The 17,852-nt window shown below is 44.5% G+C and overlaps 1 pseudogene; it reads right to left on the bottom strand.

Annotated features, from left to right (window-relative positions):
• LOC140211454 (ubiquitin carboxyl-terminal hydrolase 35-like) overlaps positions 1-15,379 on the bottom strand; it is a 64,401-nt pseudogene extending 49,022 nt beyond the window's left edge.
• Between the last annotated feature and the right edge of the window lie 2,473 nt (positions 15,380-17,852).

Here is a 17,852-nt window from a genome sequence, read left to right as displayed (position 1 = left end):
TGAGAATCTAGCGGAGTGGAGCCACATCAACAGCCTCTTTCTCAACATCAGCAAGACCAAGGAGGTGATTATTGACTTCAGGAGGGGGAAACCAGAGGTTCTTGAACCAGTCCTCATCGGGGGTTCAGAGGTGGAGAGAGTCAGCAACTTTAAATTCCTTGATGTTACTATTTCAGAGGATATGTTCTTGGCCCAGCACATATGTGCAATTATGAAGAAAGCACGGCAGTGCCTCCACTTCCTTAGGAATGTGTGAAGATTCTGTCACAAGAAAGCAGCATCCATTATCAAGGACCCACACCAGCCAGGCAATGCTCTCTTCTCGCAGCTGCTATTAGGAAGAAGGTACAGGAGCCTCAGGACCCACACCATCAGGTTCAGGAACAGTTATTACTCCTCAACCATCAGGGTCTTGAACCAAAGAGGATAACTTCACTCAACTTCACTGGCCCATCACTGAACTGATCCCACATCTATGGACTCACTTTCAAAGGCTCTTCATCTCATGTCCTTGATATTATTTATTTATTATATTATATTTTCTCTCTCTCTTGCATTTGCACAGTTTGCTGTCTCTTGTACGGTAGTTATTATGCGTCCTGTTGGGTCTGGTCTTTCATTGAATCTTGGACTTACTGTGAATGCCCACAAGAAAATGAATCTCAGGGTTGTATATGGTGAAATATGTACTTTGATAATAAATTTACTTTGAACTTTGACTTCAGAGATGGCTAATTGTGCTATCTCAATTTAAGGCATAATTTTTTTGTTAAGGGCCGATAGCTGTGAAGACCAATTAAAACAGCTTTTATTCAAGCTCTTTCCCCAGCGGATTTTACTGCCGTGTTTGAGGAGAATATTTGAAGTAATCTCAAACACAGGTGATTTGTTCAGGCCTCTTCCCACTATAGCCTCCCAAGTTTACCTTCTTATTCACATTTATAAAAAGCAGAATATTGTTCTTATTGAGACCAATTTTTGCACTTGAGGAATGAACCACTGTTGTTAATCCTGGTTCAGTTTAGTATTTAGTTGACAGTGAGTACCAGGACAAGTGCATTCTAAGGCCTCCGTGTTATGGCAATGAAGATGATTAACTGAGGCAGGCTTTAATTCAACTTTCTAATTAGCTGAGCTATCAGAGGGATATGATATGAAATGCATCTATTCACTGAATTTGTCAGGTCTTTGCCTACAACAGGGCTCAGTTTGTAAGAGTTCTGTTATTGAATTGGAAGTCTGAGTAAGGCAGGCATTGCAACCTGTTCAACACTGAAGGTGGCATCAGGCATCATCTCTCAGAGGGATGGCAAGATTATTAATGCTGAGAAATGTTTTATTCATGGCTCTGAGCAAGTTCAGCAAACCTCACATTTAAGCATCACCTTTTAAGGGAAAGAGTGCTTAAGTACAATGCTTTAAATACATAATAGTGTCTCATCTAGTAGACAAGGACATCAGTAGAAGGCCTAACTACCTTCCCTTGGCATTCAATAGTAGGAACATTGTGGAATCCACCATTGACCAGAAGCTTACCAGGATTAGTCACACAAATATTGTCAGAAACAGAATCAGGTTTACAATCACTGGTATATATCTTGAAATGTGTTGCTTTAGGCAGCAGTACAGTCCAACACATAATGATAATATTAAAATTCTAAACTGTTATTATATATATATTATATATATACACACACACACACACACACATATATATATAAATTGAATATGTAGTGGAAAAAGAAAGGAGAAAAAAACCTGATGAAATGTTCATGAATTCATTGTGCATTCAGAAATCTAATGGCAGAGGGAAAAGAAGCTGTTCCTGGAATGTTGAGTATGTGTCTTCAGGCTCCTGTCCCTCCTCCTCGATTGTAGCAATAAGAAGAGGGCATGGCCTTGGTGATGGTGGTCCTTAATGATGGATGCTGCCTTTTTGAGGCAACGCCGTTTGAAGGTGCCCTTGATGCTGAGGAGGCTGGTGCCCATGGTGGAACTGGCTGAGTTTACAACTTTCTGCAGCCTTTTCCAGTCCTGTGCAGTGGCCCCTCCGTACCAGACGGTGATGTATTAGGGTTAGGGTTACAAGTGCTACAAGCCCAGATCAGAGGCTGTGATCCTGTCACCCTATGTCCTTGCGATCGTCCATGTAGCAAGTCATGAGTGTAATGAAATAGTCTCTATTTGCCTGCTTAAAGCAGCTCTAACAGCCTTCAATACGTACACACTCAGTGGCCATTTTATTCGATACACCTGTACACCTGCTCATCAATGCAGATATCCAGTCAGCCTGCCATGTGGCAGCAACATAGTCAAGAGGTTCAGCTCCTGTTCAGACTAAACATCAGAATGGAGAAGAAGTGTGATCGAAGTGACTTTGATCACGGAACGATTGTTGGTGCAAGGCAGGTGGTTTGAGTATCTCAGAAACTGCTGATCTCCTTGGATCTTCATGCACAACGGCCTCTAGAGTTTACAGAGAATGCTGTGTAAAACAAAAAAACCATCCAGTTCACTGCCTTGTTAATGAGAGAGGTCAGAGAATGACCAGATGGATTCAAGCTAACAGGAAGATGACAGTAACCATGTCCTACAACAGTGGTGTATAGAAGAGCGACATTGAACGCTCAACATGTCGAACCTTGAAGTGGGTGGGCTACAGCAGCAGAAGACCATGAACATACACTCAGTGACCACTCTCTCAGGTACAGGAGGTACCTAATAAAGTGGCCAAAGATATATATAATATGAGTTTATCTGAGATGCTTGTAGCTATACATTAAAAAAAACATGACATTGAAGTGTTTTCTATATTCATCCTGTGTAGCCTGTAATGGTCACAAGATGGGTGGAATTATCTGTTGGTTCAATAAATGAAATGGTTGAATTTCAGTTGAGACACCCCTGGCAGAACGCAGGTCCACATTTAAGACTCTCTTATTGAAGTTGTTTGGCTCTGGATAACTTTTCTGGTTCTTGCTCTCTATGAGTCCAGTAAACTTGACCTCAAATTGTCTGCAGTGCTACTCATTCTTTACACAAGGGAAAGGAAGGCTACAAGAACAGGCTTTTAATAATAATTAATTTTTTTGTGCGTGCTGGAGTTTCTGAGCTCATTCTCTATGAAGACAATCTCAGTCACTAGGGACCTACCTACAGTGGCCAGATCTGACGGTTTTACCATGCATGCTAAGAGTCTAGATAATCAATTCCCTAGTTGGCACTTTACATCGAATAACCACTTTTTCAGCTTGATGGCCGAGCTAAATTAGATGTTTGCTGGCTCCATTCTCATTTAGAGCGAAAGGGTGCTGTTGGAAGGATCGTGCAGCCTTCCTCTTTCACTCTGTGATAGGGAGGCTGGGAAGGTGATAAATAGATAATTAGAAAACAGATATATTTTGCAAAAGGAACAAAGCTCTTTGCACTGACAGCCTGACAAAGAAGTGGGGCTCTTTAAATTGGTGGGCTATGAGAAGCAGCTGTACTATCATCACTCCAGGAGACACAAAGCCGTATGTGGTCATTTACTGAACAACCTCTGAAATAAACTGCACCAATAAGATCAAAATCCCTGACAGAGGCTGTGGCTTGTCATTAACAAGGAGAAAGTAGCTAAATGCGTGTAATGTAGGCAGTCAATCAGCTTATGCAACAGTTAACTCATTGAGGAACAGAACTGGGAGTTAAGGCTTAAAAAGAAATGGGTCCTCCAATATGTTCCTTATGATGGGAGTCTGGCACTGAATTTTCAAATTGTATTTCATTAATATTTGATGATGGGTAGTCTAGTAACTGAATAGATCGGTGCACATGTTTGGCAAAATATTCAATATTTAGATTGAAAAGAGGGCAAAATGCCTTCAAAGCTCTCCTGGTTTCAAAATAACCCCAACAACTAGGTACTTAATTGCTGGCTATTACCTGTGTAACGTATTCAAAAAATGAATTTGAATTAGCCCCTAGAGTTAGTGTTTTGGTATATTCCAAACAAATGACCATGTCTATAATCTTTCACACAATGGCTAATTTGTCTAATGATTGGTAAAGCTGATTTAAGGTCAGTATGTGAAATAACCTTTAGTCAAACTAGCATGTCCTCCAAGGACATAATTCCTGAGAAGGTTCAACCATGGGGAACAGGCTCAAAAGGGCTTGAATGTCCTACACCTGTTTCTCTATTAGAGAACAAGCTTAATTTCAAACACAGATTGTAGTTCTCAATATTGATGCCCCCCACATCACAACTGCTTCAAATGACAATAGGTACTGTACTCAAAACAGGCTTGATTGATATAAGGTTCAAGGAGTTGGAAGGAGTGTTTTACGCCCAGAGAAAGAATTGGCAGATAATGTGATCTGTTGACTTGCAGTTCAAACAGTGGCTGTCTCCATTGTCTATCTCTCTTACAGCTGCTGGAACATAACCATCTGTTAACTGAGAATAACTTCAAATGGTTTGTGTACAGAGGAAAATAATTGAGCATTGCAGCAATTATACCTAGACAAATGGAAAATTCTGGAAACATGGGAACCTGAAACAAGCGCACAAAATTGCTAGGAGCTCAGTGCAGGCTGCTCAGTTTCTGACAAGGGTAGAGCTAAGACTAAAGGATGGTTCAGGGGCAGAATTCAGTGAATAATCTAGTCCCAATTTATTATTGTCAAATCCCTGGGATATAAAGTAAAGCAGATTGCGTATAAAACTTACTAAGAGGCAGAAAAAAAACAGAAGAATGATGGATGGCTGTTTTTCACAATGAATATATAGAAGAATATGTGAGGGTTCTCTAACTGTCGTACATATAACTTAGAATAGTACAGCACAGTACAGGCCCTTCGGCCCACAATGTTGTGCCGACCCTTAAACTCTGCCTCCCATATAACCCCCCACCTTAAATTCCTACATATACTTGTAGTTGGACTACTTTGATAGATATTAATGTTTGAACCTGGATACAAGGGGTATTGTTTGTAGATGATATCATAATGCAAAAGGTGCCCATAAAAGTAGAAATTCATCCTCAGTTCCAATTAGTGAATGATACTGAAGCAACTGCATAATGTCACCTTGTAAATAAATGCAATAGACCAAGCAGAGAAATATGATGCCCTAACAGTTTAAAGCTTGTTACTGACACAAAACTAGGGATTGTGGTACGCTGAAAAGTGTAACAAAAATAGGAGGGAGTAGGCAGACTGACAACAGATGCAGGGAAGAGGGAGGAGAGGAAATATAAACTCAATGGTGTGGATTCAGTGGGATGCAGGAGCAGCATCTGAACGGCCACAAATCTTAGAGGGTGGAAGGAAAAGGTTGTTTAAATACTGCTGCCTTTGTTCACAGGGGAATAGAGTGTGAAAGCAAGTTATTTATTTTAATAATTTATGGATTATTGGATTGGTTAGGCTTCAGCTGGAAAACTGTGATCAGCTGTCAACACCACACTTTGAGCCTTGAGAAGGTGCAGACAGAAGAGGGATGAATGTAGTTATGAAATGAGACTAGGCAAGCTGGGCTGTGCCATTTTCTGAAATGCATTGCAGTTATTGGCCTAGGCTGATCCAATAGCAAATTCCAAACCCAAATCTCTACCATGAGGAAGCATATGGGCTATTGGTGCTTGGCAACGCCACCATCTGCAGATCTCTTAATGCACTCCCCCACACCAACCACCAAGTCGCACATCATCCTGACTTGGAGCGAGCCAGTTCTACATTGTTGCTGGATCTAAGTCCAAGATCTCAGAGTGTACCTGCATCAAAAGGTCTGTACTGATTGAAGAAGGTGGCTCACAACCTGGGCAGCAAACGCCAGCCTTGCCAGTGATGCCCAGATCCCAAATGTTAATGGAAACAAAGCCAACTTTCTTCTCAGAAACATCAGCATTTGTTTTATAGAGCAAGTGTAAATGGGAGTACTGCAAACAGTGTTGGAATTGTAGAGGTGATGATCCAAATGCAGAGCAGCAGAGACAATTCGGCAGTGAGTGATAGCTTTAATAATAGACTGCAAAAATAATGAGCCACAAAGGGCCACAAGACAAGAGAGAACAGATACTAAACTCCACAGGCAACAGAGTAACTGAAGGCTAGGAGCAACTGACTGAGGCTGGCTGGTTCAATGGACGAACAAGTACTGTGGATGAGAGCTGGGTTTAAATAGGCTGCAGGTAATCATTTGGAAATGACTAGCAGGTGGTGCGACTGGGAGGTACCTGCCTGTGCATTCCCAGCAGGATCACCCCCACCATCCTACTGCTGGCACCCAATGATCCAGGACATTCTGGATGGGTCCGGTAGAATTCCTCTATAACAAATGAAACTGGGCAGCACCCAAGACCTCTCCTTGGGTTGTACCCTTCCTAGTCAACCAGATACTGCACACTCCATCCACGATGATATGAATCAAAGAACTGGTCCATGGACAATCGGGTTGAGACAGGACACATGGAAGTCAGATGTGATTCTGAGGGATGGTGGCAGACGGAGACTTTAAGTGACAGGATTAATGAGATGGGTAAGCTTGAAGGGAGCAATGAACCAAGGCGAGAGCTTGCAGGAGTTGGTGCAAAAGGGGAGATCTCAGGAGAACAACCATACATGGTCCCCAGGCTGGAGTAGTCTGGCTGGGCACTGCTAGCAGTTGGCAGCCAGGATGACTCTTCTTGCCTTCTTCAAAGCGTTCCAGCTGAGGCAAACCAGGGCCCTCCACCATTGGTTCCTCTGTGGGGAACAACAGGGGTTAATAGCCATTAACATGTCAAAGGGTGACACATCCATGGCCAAAGAGACGTATAGGTTGTGGGACAGTTTGACCCACAGCAGATACTTCTTCCAGGTGGAAGGGTTTGAGGTGGTGAAGCTTGGCAGAAACCTCACCTGCCGATTGGCTCTTTCTGACTGAACGTTGTTCAGCGGATTATTGCCAGAGAACAAACTCACTGAGAAGAAGGCTTGCTAAAAGCAGGAGACAAATTGTGGACACAGTCTAACACAATATCCTGAAGGAACCCGCGATGGTGAAACACATGTTGGAGAACCAGGTTCACCTTCCCAGCGGCTGAAGGCAGTTTGGAGAGGGCAATGAAAATCCGGTCTGCCACTGTCGAGATCACTGTGGCCCCATCCGAATGTAGCAAACCCATATGAAGGCTTGGAAAATGGCTGAACTGTTGGGAAGTCAAAGAGGCATCACAAGTATTTGTAGTGGCCAGTGGGTGTTATGAAGGTCGCTTTCCACTTATCCTCCTGGATGATGCGGTTCAGTTGTACATACTTGGTAGATCCAGTTTGGTGAGGATCTGGGAACCACAGAGTGTTTTGAACGCACAGGGAATATCAAGGGGAGAGGATAGTGGTTTTTAATGGGATTTTATTGAGTCCATGGTAGTCAATACAGGGATGGAGACCCCCATGTTTCTATTTGACAAAGAAGAATCCTGTTATGGTTGGGAACTGGAACAAAGCCATACTGTCGTGCTTCAGTACGTCATTCATTGCTTGGGTCCCAGGAGGGGAGAAGGAGACCAGATAATGTCAGGGAGGGGGTCAATTGCACAGTGGTGTGGTCTGTGAAGTGGCAGGATGGTGGCTTCCCTTTTACTGAAGGCAGTGGCTAAGTCATGGTATCCCTGGGGGAGGTTGGTGAGGCCGAGGGTTTCCTCGTCTTCACAGATTTACGGGGTGGAATCAACTGAGACTGCAGGCAGGTGGTCCCCATCTCAGCAGTGAATCAGATGACCAGGCAAAGTGGGGAGCCAGGGGGAACCCAAAAACAGAGGAGTGTTGGGTGAGTTGATAAGAAGGAATCAGATCGACTCATGGTGCTCTTCGATGCTCATGTGTGCTCTGAACATCCCAGACACCAAAGGACATCCGAAATTGGCCGTGATGCAAAAAGGATGAGAGACTGGCTCAGTAGGGAGCCCAGACTGCACACACAGAGTTCAGTCTGGAAAGTCGCCTGCACGTAACACCGTTAGGGTGTGGAGAAGAGAGAGAGTGAGTCAGGCTATGGTTCTGGAACAAGGGACCAGGGAGAGCTTACTAGGTGGAAGATCTCTTGCCTCTAACTGCTGGTGCTGTTTTGCTGGATGCTTTGGGCGTCTGCTGTGAGGGTGCTCAACAGCTCCGCAGTAAGCACACAAGCTGTCCTCCACCGATGCTCATGCCCTTTTTGATGTTAAGGGAGCTCTGTCTAACTACATGGGTTCTGGCGAAGTGGTAATGAGCCTGAAATGGTTCTGGGAATGGAACTGGGGTTCTGGCCGCTGAGCTGGAGGGCTGTTCTGTGAGGTGCTTGCATGTCAATATGGAAGGCCAGAGTGATGAGGCTTTTTAGGTCCAAAAGACCATAAGACATAGGAGCAGAAGTAGGCCATTCAGCCCATCGAGTCCACTCTGCCATTCCATCATGGCTGATCCCGTATCCTACTCAACTCCATATACCTGTCTTCTCATAGAACATAGAACATAGAATAGTACAGTACATTACAGGCCCTTTGGCCCACAATGTTGTGCCAATCCTCAAACCCTGCTTCCCATATAACCCCCCCACCTTAAATTCTTCCATATACCTGTCTAGTAGTCTCTTAAACTTCACTAGTGTATCTGCCTCCACCACTGACTCAGGCAGTGCATTCCACGCACCAACCACTCTCTGAGTAAAAAACTTCGTCTAATATCCCCCTTGAACTTCCCACCCCTTACCTTAAAGCCATGTCCTTTTGTATTGAGCAGTGATGCCCTGGGGAAGAGGCGCTGGCTATCCACTCTATCTATTCCTCTTAATATATTGTACACCTCTATCATGTCTCCTCTCATCCTCCTTCTCTCCAAAGAGTAAAACCCTAGCTCCCTTAATCTCTGATCATAATGCATACTCTCTAAACCAGGCAGCACCCTGGTAAATATCCTCTGTACCCTTTCCAATGCTTCCACATCCTTCCTATAGTGAGGCGACCAGAACTGGACACAGTACTCCAAGTGTGGCCTAACCAGAGTTTTATGGAGCTGCATCATTACATCGCGACTCTTAAACTCTATCCCTCGACTTATGAAAGCTAACACCCCATAAGCTTTCTTAACTACCCTATCCACCTGTGAGGCAACTTTCAGGGATCTGTGGACATGTACCCCCAGATCCCTCTGTTCCTCCACACTACCAAGTATCCTGTCGTTTATGCTACTCGCCAAGGCCTTCTCATGCCCCCTTCTTGCTCTTCTCAGCCCCTTCTTAAGCTCCTTTCTTGCTTCCCTATATTCCTCAATAGACCCACCTGATCCTTGCTTCCTAAACCTCATGTATGCTGCCTTCTTCCACCTGACTAGATTTCCCACCTCACTTGTCACCCATGGTTCCTTCATCCTACCATTCTTTATCTTCCTTACCCGGACAAATTTATCCCTAACATCCTGCAAGAGATCTATACCACATGTCCATAGTACATTTCCCTGCAAAAACATCATCCCAATTCACACCCGCAAGTTCTAGCCTTATAGCCTCATAATTTGCCCATCCCCAATTAAAAATGTTCCTGTCCTCTCTGATTCTATCCTTTTCCATGATAATGCTAAAGGCCAGGGAGTGGTGGTCACTGTCCCCCAGATGCTCACTCACTGAGAGATCTGTGACCTGATCTGGTTCATTACCAAGTACTAGATCTAGTATGGCATTCCCCCTGGTCGGCCTGTCAACACACTGTGACAGGAATCCATCCTGGACACACTTAAGAAACTCTGCCCCATCTAAACCCTTGGAACTAATCAGGTGCCAATCAATATTAGGGAAGTTAAAGTCACCCATGATAATAACACTGTTAATTTTGCACCTTTCCAAAATCAGCCTCCCAATCTGCTCCTCTGTATCTCTGCTGCTACCAGGGGGCCTATAGGATACCCCCAATAGAGTAACTGCTCCCTTCTTGTTCCTGACTTCCACCCATACTGACTCAAAAGAGGATCCTGCAACATTACCCACCCTTTCTGTAGCTGTAATAGTATCCCTGACCAGTAATGCCACCCCTCCCCCCTCCCCCCCCCCATCCCATTTAAAGCACTGAAATCCAGGAATATTGAGAATCCGTTCCTGCCCTGGTGCCAGCCAAGTCTCTGTAATGGCCACTACATCATAATTCCATGTATGTATCCAAGCAACACACATCAAAGTTGCTGGTGAACGCAGCAGGCCGGGCAGCATCTGTAGGAAGAGGTGCAGTCGACGTTTCAGGCCGAGACCCTTCGTCAGGACTAACTGAAGGAAGAGTGAGTAAGGGATTTGAAAGTTGGAGGGGGAGGGGAAGGTCCAAAATGATAGGAGAAGACAGGAGGGGGAGGGATAGAGCCAAGAGCTGGACAGGTGATAGGCAAAAGGAGATACGAGAAGATCATGGGACAGGAGGTCCGGGAATAAAGACAAGGGGGGGGGGGACCCAGAGGATGGGCAAGAGGTATATTCAGAGGGACAGAGGGAGAAAAAAGAGAGTGAGAGAAAGAATGTGTGCATAAAAATAAGTAACAGATGGGGTACGAGGGGGAGGTGGGGCCTTAGCGGAAGTTAGAGAAGTCGATGTTCATGCCATCAGGTTGGAGGCTACCCAGACGGAACATAAGGTGTTGTTCCTCCAACCTGATGGCATGAATATCCTCTGGGTCCCCCCACCCCCCGTCTTTCTTCCCGGACCTCCTGTCCCATGATCCTCTCGTATCCCCTTTTACCTATCACCTGTCCAGCTCTTGGCTCTATCCCTCCCCCTCCTGTCTTCTCCTATCATTTTGGATCTCCCCCTCCCCCTCCAACTTTTAAATCCCTTACTCACTCTTCCTTCAGTTAGTCCTGACAAAGGGTCTCGGTCTGAAACGTCGACTGCACCTCTTCCTACAGATGCTGCTTGGCCTGCTGCGTTCACCAGCAACTTTGATGTGTGCTGCTTGAATTTCCAGCATCTGCAGAATTCCTGTTGTTTATGTATCCAAGCTCTCAGTTCATCACCTTTGTTCCTGATGCTTCTTGCATTGAGGTACACACACTTTGGCCCTTCTACCTTACTATCTTTACACCCTTTATTCTGCTTCTCTTTCCTCAAAGCCTCTCTGTATGTTAGATCAGGCTTTACTCCATGCACTTCTTCCACTGCTCTATCGCTCCGGGTCCCATCCCCCTTGCAAATTAGTTTAAACCTTCCCGAACCATGCTAGCAAACCTACCTGCAAGGATATTGCTCCCCCTCGAGTTCAGGTGGAACCTATCCAATCTGTACAGGTCCCACCTTCCCCGGAAGAGATCCCAATGATGCAAAAATCTAAAACCTTGCTCCCTGCGCCAACTCCTCAGCCAGGCATTCTACTGCCATCTCCTCCAATTCTTACCATCACTATCACGTAGCACTGGCAGCAATCCTGAGAATGCCACCCTTGAGGTCCTGTTCTTCAGCCTTCTGCCTAGTTACCGAAACTCACACTTCAAGACTTCATCCCTCTTCTTGCCTATGTCATTGGTACCAACATGTATCACGACTTCTGGTTGCTTTCCCTCTCGTACCAGGATGTCGTGCACCCGGTCAGAGACATCCTGGACCCTGGCACCCGGGAGGCAACAAACTATGCGGGCGTCCGTTTCACGTCCACAAAATCTCCTGTCTGCTCCCCTGACTATAGAGTCTCCAATGACGACAGCTCTCCTCTTCTCTGTCCCACCCTTCTGCACCAGAGGGTCAGACTCAGTGCCAGAGGCCCTGCCACCGTGGCTCACACCTGGTCGGTCGTCCCCGCCAACAGTATCCAGGATGGTAAACTTATTATTCAGGGGAATGGCTACAGGGGTGCTCTGCACTACCTGTCTACTCACCTTGGCTTTCCCCCCTCTGACTGACACCCAACGACCTGCTTCCGGCAGCCTAGGTGTGACTACTTCCCTGTAGCTCTCATCTATGACTGCCTCATTCTCCCTTATGAGTCGAAGGTCATCCAGCTGCTGCTCCAGATTCCTTACACAGTCTTCCAGATCGCCCAGCCGTATGCACTTCTAGCAGATGTGACTGCAGGAGAGGGGCGTTCCCCCAAGGCTGCCGCATCTCACATGAGAGGCACATCACCGTCTCAGGAGACATTGTAAAGACTAACTGCGAGCAAGCTTGTCCTCCGCCTCTTCTCGTTGGAGCCTCTCGAGTCAAAGCCTCAAAGCTCCACTCCTTCACTGGCCCACTCACTCACAGACCACTCCGCTTGAGCTACCCCTCTATTTATCTGTTTGAGCTTTTCAAAATGCTTGGTCACCTGACCTTGACTGCCCAATCAGCTGCTTTCTGCTGAGTCTGAGCTATTCAAATCTTGATTGTCTAATCAACGGCTTTCTGCTGATTTATTCAAATCTTGATGCCCTGACTGATCAGGAAATTATCAACTTTCACCTTAAATATACCCATGGTCTTGGTCTTCACAGCTGTCTATGGCAGAGCATTCCACGGATTCACAACTCTTTGGCTAAAAACATTCCTCTTCTAAAGGGTGCCCCTTAATTCTGAGGCTGTGCCCTCTAGTTCTGGATACCTGACCATAGGAAACATCCCCTCCACATTCGCCTTATCTAGCCTTTACAACATTCGGTAGGTTTCAATGAGATCCCCCCATATTCTTCTGAATTCCGGTGAGTACAGGCCCAAAGATGCCAAATGCTCCTCATATATTAACTCCTTTATTCTCAGAATCATCCTTGTGAATTTCCTCTGGACTCTCTCCAAACGACAACACATACCTTCTGAGTTATGGGGCCCAAAACTGTTGACAATACTCCAGGTGTAGCCTGACTAGTGTCTTATAAAGATTCAACATTATCTCCTTGTTTTTATATTCTATTCTCTTTGAAATGAACGCTAACATTGCATTTGCCTTCTTTATCACAGACTCAACTTGTAAATTAACTTTCTGGGAATCTTGCATGAGTATTCTTAAGTCCTTCTGCATCTCTGAGGCTTGAATTTTCTCCCCATTTAGATGTGTGCACTCTTGTTCCTTTTACCAAAATGCATTATCATACATTTCCCAACATTGTATTCTATCTGCCACTTTCTTGCACATTCTTCCAATTTGCCTAAGTCCTTCTGCAATTGTATTGCTTCCTCAGCACTACCTACCACTCCACCTATCTTCGTACCATCTGCAAACTTTACCACAAAGCCATCAATTCCATTATCTAAATCACTGATAAACAATGTGAAAAGTAATGGACCCAATACTGACCTTTGAGGAATGCCACTTGTCACTGGCAGCCAACCAGAAAAGGCCCCCTTTATTCCCACTTGCTGCCTCCTGCCTGTCAGCCATTCCTCTATCCACGCCAGTATCTTTCTTGTAATGTCATTGGATCTTATCTTGTTAAGTAGCCTCATGTGTGGCACCTTATCAAATGCCTTCTTAAAATCCAAGTGAATGACATCCACTGCCTCTCCTTTATCCACCCGCTTGATCCTTCCTCAAAGAACTTTAACAGATTTGTCAGGCAAGATTTCCCTTTACAGAAACCATACTGTCTTTAAATTACTTTATTGTTGGTCTCCAAGTACCTCAAAACGTCATCCTTAGTAATGGACTCCAAAACTTTCCCAACCAGTAAGGTTAGGTTAACTGGCCTATAATTTCCTTTCTCCCTTCTTAATGAGTGGAGTAACATTTGCTATTTTCCAGAGCTCCAGAACCATTCCAGATTCTTGAAAGATCATAACCAATGCATCTGCTATCTCTTCAGCAACCTCTTTCAGGACTCTGGGATGTAGTCCATCTGCTCCAGATGACAAATCCACCTTAAGACCTTTCAGTCTGCCTAGCACCTTTTCCTTTGTAATAGCAATGTCACTCACTCCTGCTCCCTGATACTCACAGACCTCTGGCACACTGCTAGTGTGTTCCATAGTGAAGACTAATGCAAAATACTTATTAAGTTCATCTGCTATTTCTTTGTTCCCTATTACTACCTGACCAGCATAATTTTCCAGTGGTCCAAAATCAACTCTCACCTCCCTTTCACTTTTCATACAACTGAAAATAAAACTTCTAGTATCCTGCTTTATATTATTAGCTAGTTTGCCCTCATATTTCATCTTTTTCCTTCTTATGACTTTTTAGTTGCCTTTGTTGAATTTTAAAAACTTCTCAATCATTCAACCTCCGACTCACTTTTTCCTCATTTTATGCATTTGGCTTTTGTGCAGTCCTTTACTTCCCATATCAGTCATGATTGCCTAAACCTGCCATTTGAGAACAACTTCTTCTGTGGGACATATCTATCCTGCGCCTTGTGAAATATTCCCAGAAATTTCAGCCACCTCTGCTCTGCCATCATTCCCACTAATCCACCTGGGCAAGCTCCTCTCTCATGCCTCTGTAATTCCCTATATTCCATTGTGATACTGATACATGTGAGTTACACTTCTCACTCTCAAATTGCAGTATGAATTCAATCATATTATGATCACCGCCTCCGAAGGGTTCCTTTACCTTAAGCTCCCTAATAAAATCTGAATTATTACACAACACCCAATCTAAGATAGCCTTTCCCCGAGTAGGGCCAAGCACAAGCTGCTCTAAAAAGCCATCTTATAGGCATTCAACAAATTCCCTCTCCTGCGATCAGACATCAACCTGATTTTCCCAATCCCCTTGCATATTGAATTCCCCCATTACAATGGTGACATTACCCTTATTACATGCCCTTTCCAGCTCCCTTTGCAACCTCAACCCCACATCTTGGCTACTATTTGGAGACTTTGTTATGATTCCTATAATGTTTTTTTTTACCCTTGCAGTTTCTTAAATCCACCCACAAAGGTTTAACACTCTCTGACTCTATGTCAGCTCTTTCTAAAGATGTAATTCCATCTCTTCCCGACAGAATCATGCCACTGCCTATGCCTTCCTGCCTGTCCTTTTGATACAAAGTACGTCTTTTGATATGAAGCTCCCAACTATGACCTTCTTTCAACCAGAGCAGTGATGCCCACAACATCATACCAACCAGTGTCTGATTGCACCAAGTTCATCCACCTTATCCCAAATACTACACTTTGTACATGCATTTAAGTGTGGCACCTTCAGTCCTGCATTCTTCACCATTTTCAGTTTTGCCTCTGTGGTACAATTTCACTTTTTGCATTTGTACTGAATCATTGGCTTGTTCTTCCTTACATTTATATCACATGATCTACTTGTAAACCTGCTGGCTCATCTTCAGCTCCATCATACTGGTTCCCTTCCCCCTGCTTTCAGTGGCCAGCTCCCAGGTAGACTGCTCACCTTTCAAGTGCTCTGCGATGCTGTGATGGTAATGAGCCAGCAGCACTTCCTCATTCCAGCCACAATCCACCACCAGGGTCCTGAATTCCATGGTGTAATCGAGCACCCAGCATGGGCCTTGACACAGTCAAAGTATCTGATCCACTGCCTTTCTTCCACTTCCCAGATGGTCGAGAACCTGGCGCATCTCAGCAGTGGATTCCTCACATTTATTACAAATGGGGATTTTATTGTCTCTGTTAGCAGTGACCCTAGTCAGAACTTGCCCTCTTAGGAGAGAGATGACAAGGGCAATCTTGACTTGGTCTGTAGAATACAGAGATGGCTGGAGGTTGAAGTGTAAGATGCACTGGGACACAAAGTTGTGGCATCGGGTTGAGCATCTGTCAATGCATTCCGGCACCAGAATCTGGGGCTGTCAGGGAGGAGGCTAACTGTCTCTGGCTTGCTGTAACGAGATGGAGAGTTGGTTGAGAGTGGCGAGCAGGACATCAGTGGTGCCCTGCTGCTTCTGGATCATATACTTGTGTTGACAGATGATTTCCTATCGATGATCAGACTCAGCTGGGTCAATCGTTAGTTCACCCATCCTGTCAGGAAATGTAGATGAGGTTTGACCTCAGGGGTCTGTGCTTAGCCCACTGCTCTACTCTCTGTATACACATGACTGTGTGGCTAGGCATAGCTGAAACATCATCTACAGATCTGCTGACGATACATCCATTGTTGGAAGAATCTCAAGTGGTGATGAGAGGGCGTACAGGAGTGAGATATGCCAACTAGTGGAATGGTGCCGCAGCAACAACCTGGCACTCAACGTCAGTAAGATGAAAGAGCTGATTGTGGACTTCAGGAAGGGTAAGATGAAGGAATACGTACCAATACTCAGAGAGGGATCAGAAGTGGGGAAAGTGAGCAGCTTCAAGTTCCTGGGTGTCAAGATCTCTGAGGGTCTAACCTGGTCCCAACATATTGATGTAGTCATAAGGAAGGCAAGACAGCAGCTATACTTTATTAGGAATTTGAAGTGATTTGGCATGTCAACAAATACACACAAAAACTTCTATAGTTGTACTGTGGAGAGCATTCTGACAGACTGCATCACTGTCTGGTATGGAGGGGCTACTGCACAGCACTGAAAGAAGCTGCAGAAGGTTGTAAGTCTAGTCAGCTCCATCTTGGGCACTAGCCTACAAAGTACCCAGGATATCTTTAGGGAGCAGTGTCTCAGAAATGCAGCGTCCATTACTAAAGACCTTCAGCACCCAGGGCATGCCCTTTTCTCACTGTTACCATCAGGTAGGAGGTACAGAAGCCTGAAGGCAAACACTTATGGATTCAGGAACAGCTTCTTCCCCTCTGCCATCCGATTCCTAAATGGACTTTGAAGCTTTGGACACTACCTCACTTTTTTAATGTACAGTATTTCTCTTTTTGCACATTTTTAAAATAGTCTAATCAATATACGTAATTGATTTACTTGATTATTTATTATGTTTTATTTAATTTATTATTATTATTATTATTATTATTATTATTTTCTCTCTCTGCTATATTATATATTGCATTGAACTGCTGCTGCTAAGTTAACAAATTTCACGTCACATGCCGGTGATAATAAACCTGATTCTGATTCTGACCTAAAAGCAGAACAGCGGAGAAGATTCTGTGAATGAACAATAACTTTAAATTAGACTGCAAAAGTAACAAACTATGAGGGGCCACAAAACAGGAGAGAACAGATACTATGCACCACAGGTAACAAGGAAACCGAAGGGTAGGAACAACTGAATGAGGCTGGCTGGTTCAATGGTTGAACAAGGACTGTGGATGAGAGCTGGGTTTCAATAGGCTGCAGGGAGTGAGTTGGAAACAAATAGTAGATGATTTCTGTTAGTTGCGTGGAGTCTGGGAAGTGCCTGTCTGATATACAGATTACTTTTTTCTTAATCTATCACTATTACTCACAATAGGTTTGCTGTGCTGCAAGAGGGTGCTTCAGCATATTACAACACATCTGCTACACCCACAACTAGTCATCACTATTTACAACAAATAAAATCAAAGAAGTCGAAGTGTCAGGACATTTGGTTGTAGTGGAAATGATGGGATCCACTTAGAGTCCTTGGCTGTAACAACTTGGAACAGCCAGAACTTATTGGTCTCCCTCTTGCATTTGAAATACAGAGTGCCTTTCACACCCTCAGGACATTCTGGAGTGGTTTGCTCCCAATGGAATCACATGGAAAATTCAAAGGAAAAACCTTTATCCAGAGAGTGGTGAGAATGTGGAATTCTTATCAGTGTGCGTGACTTGGATGCACTGAGGGGAAATATGAGGAGTGTTTGATGGAACAGGTAACATAGGCTGACAGATTTGCATGTGAATGAATGAAATGAGGACAGGCTGGGGCAGGGTCAGTGGTTAGATAGAATAAGCTCATTCTGTACTGTTTATTCCTAGTGATTGTAAGTATCTACATACACTGCCCTTCAAATAAATCTTAATAAATCTGAGCATGCCAGACTACACCCTTTGTATTTCCTGCACTTCTCCTCTGGAC

The sequence above is a fragment of the Mobula birostris genome, chromosome 17, assembly GCF_030028105.1.
Source record: "Mobula birostris isolate sMobBir1 chromosome 17, sMobBir1.hap1, whole genome shotgun sequence".
Classification (NCBI taxonomy): Eukaryota; Metazoa; Chordata; class Chondrichthyes; order Myliobatiformes; family Myliobatidae; genus Mobula; species Mobula birostris.
This window is presented reverse-complemented; position numbering and strand designations above follow the sequence as displayed.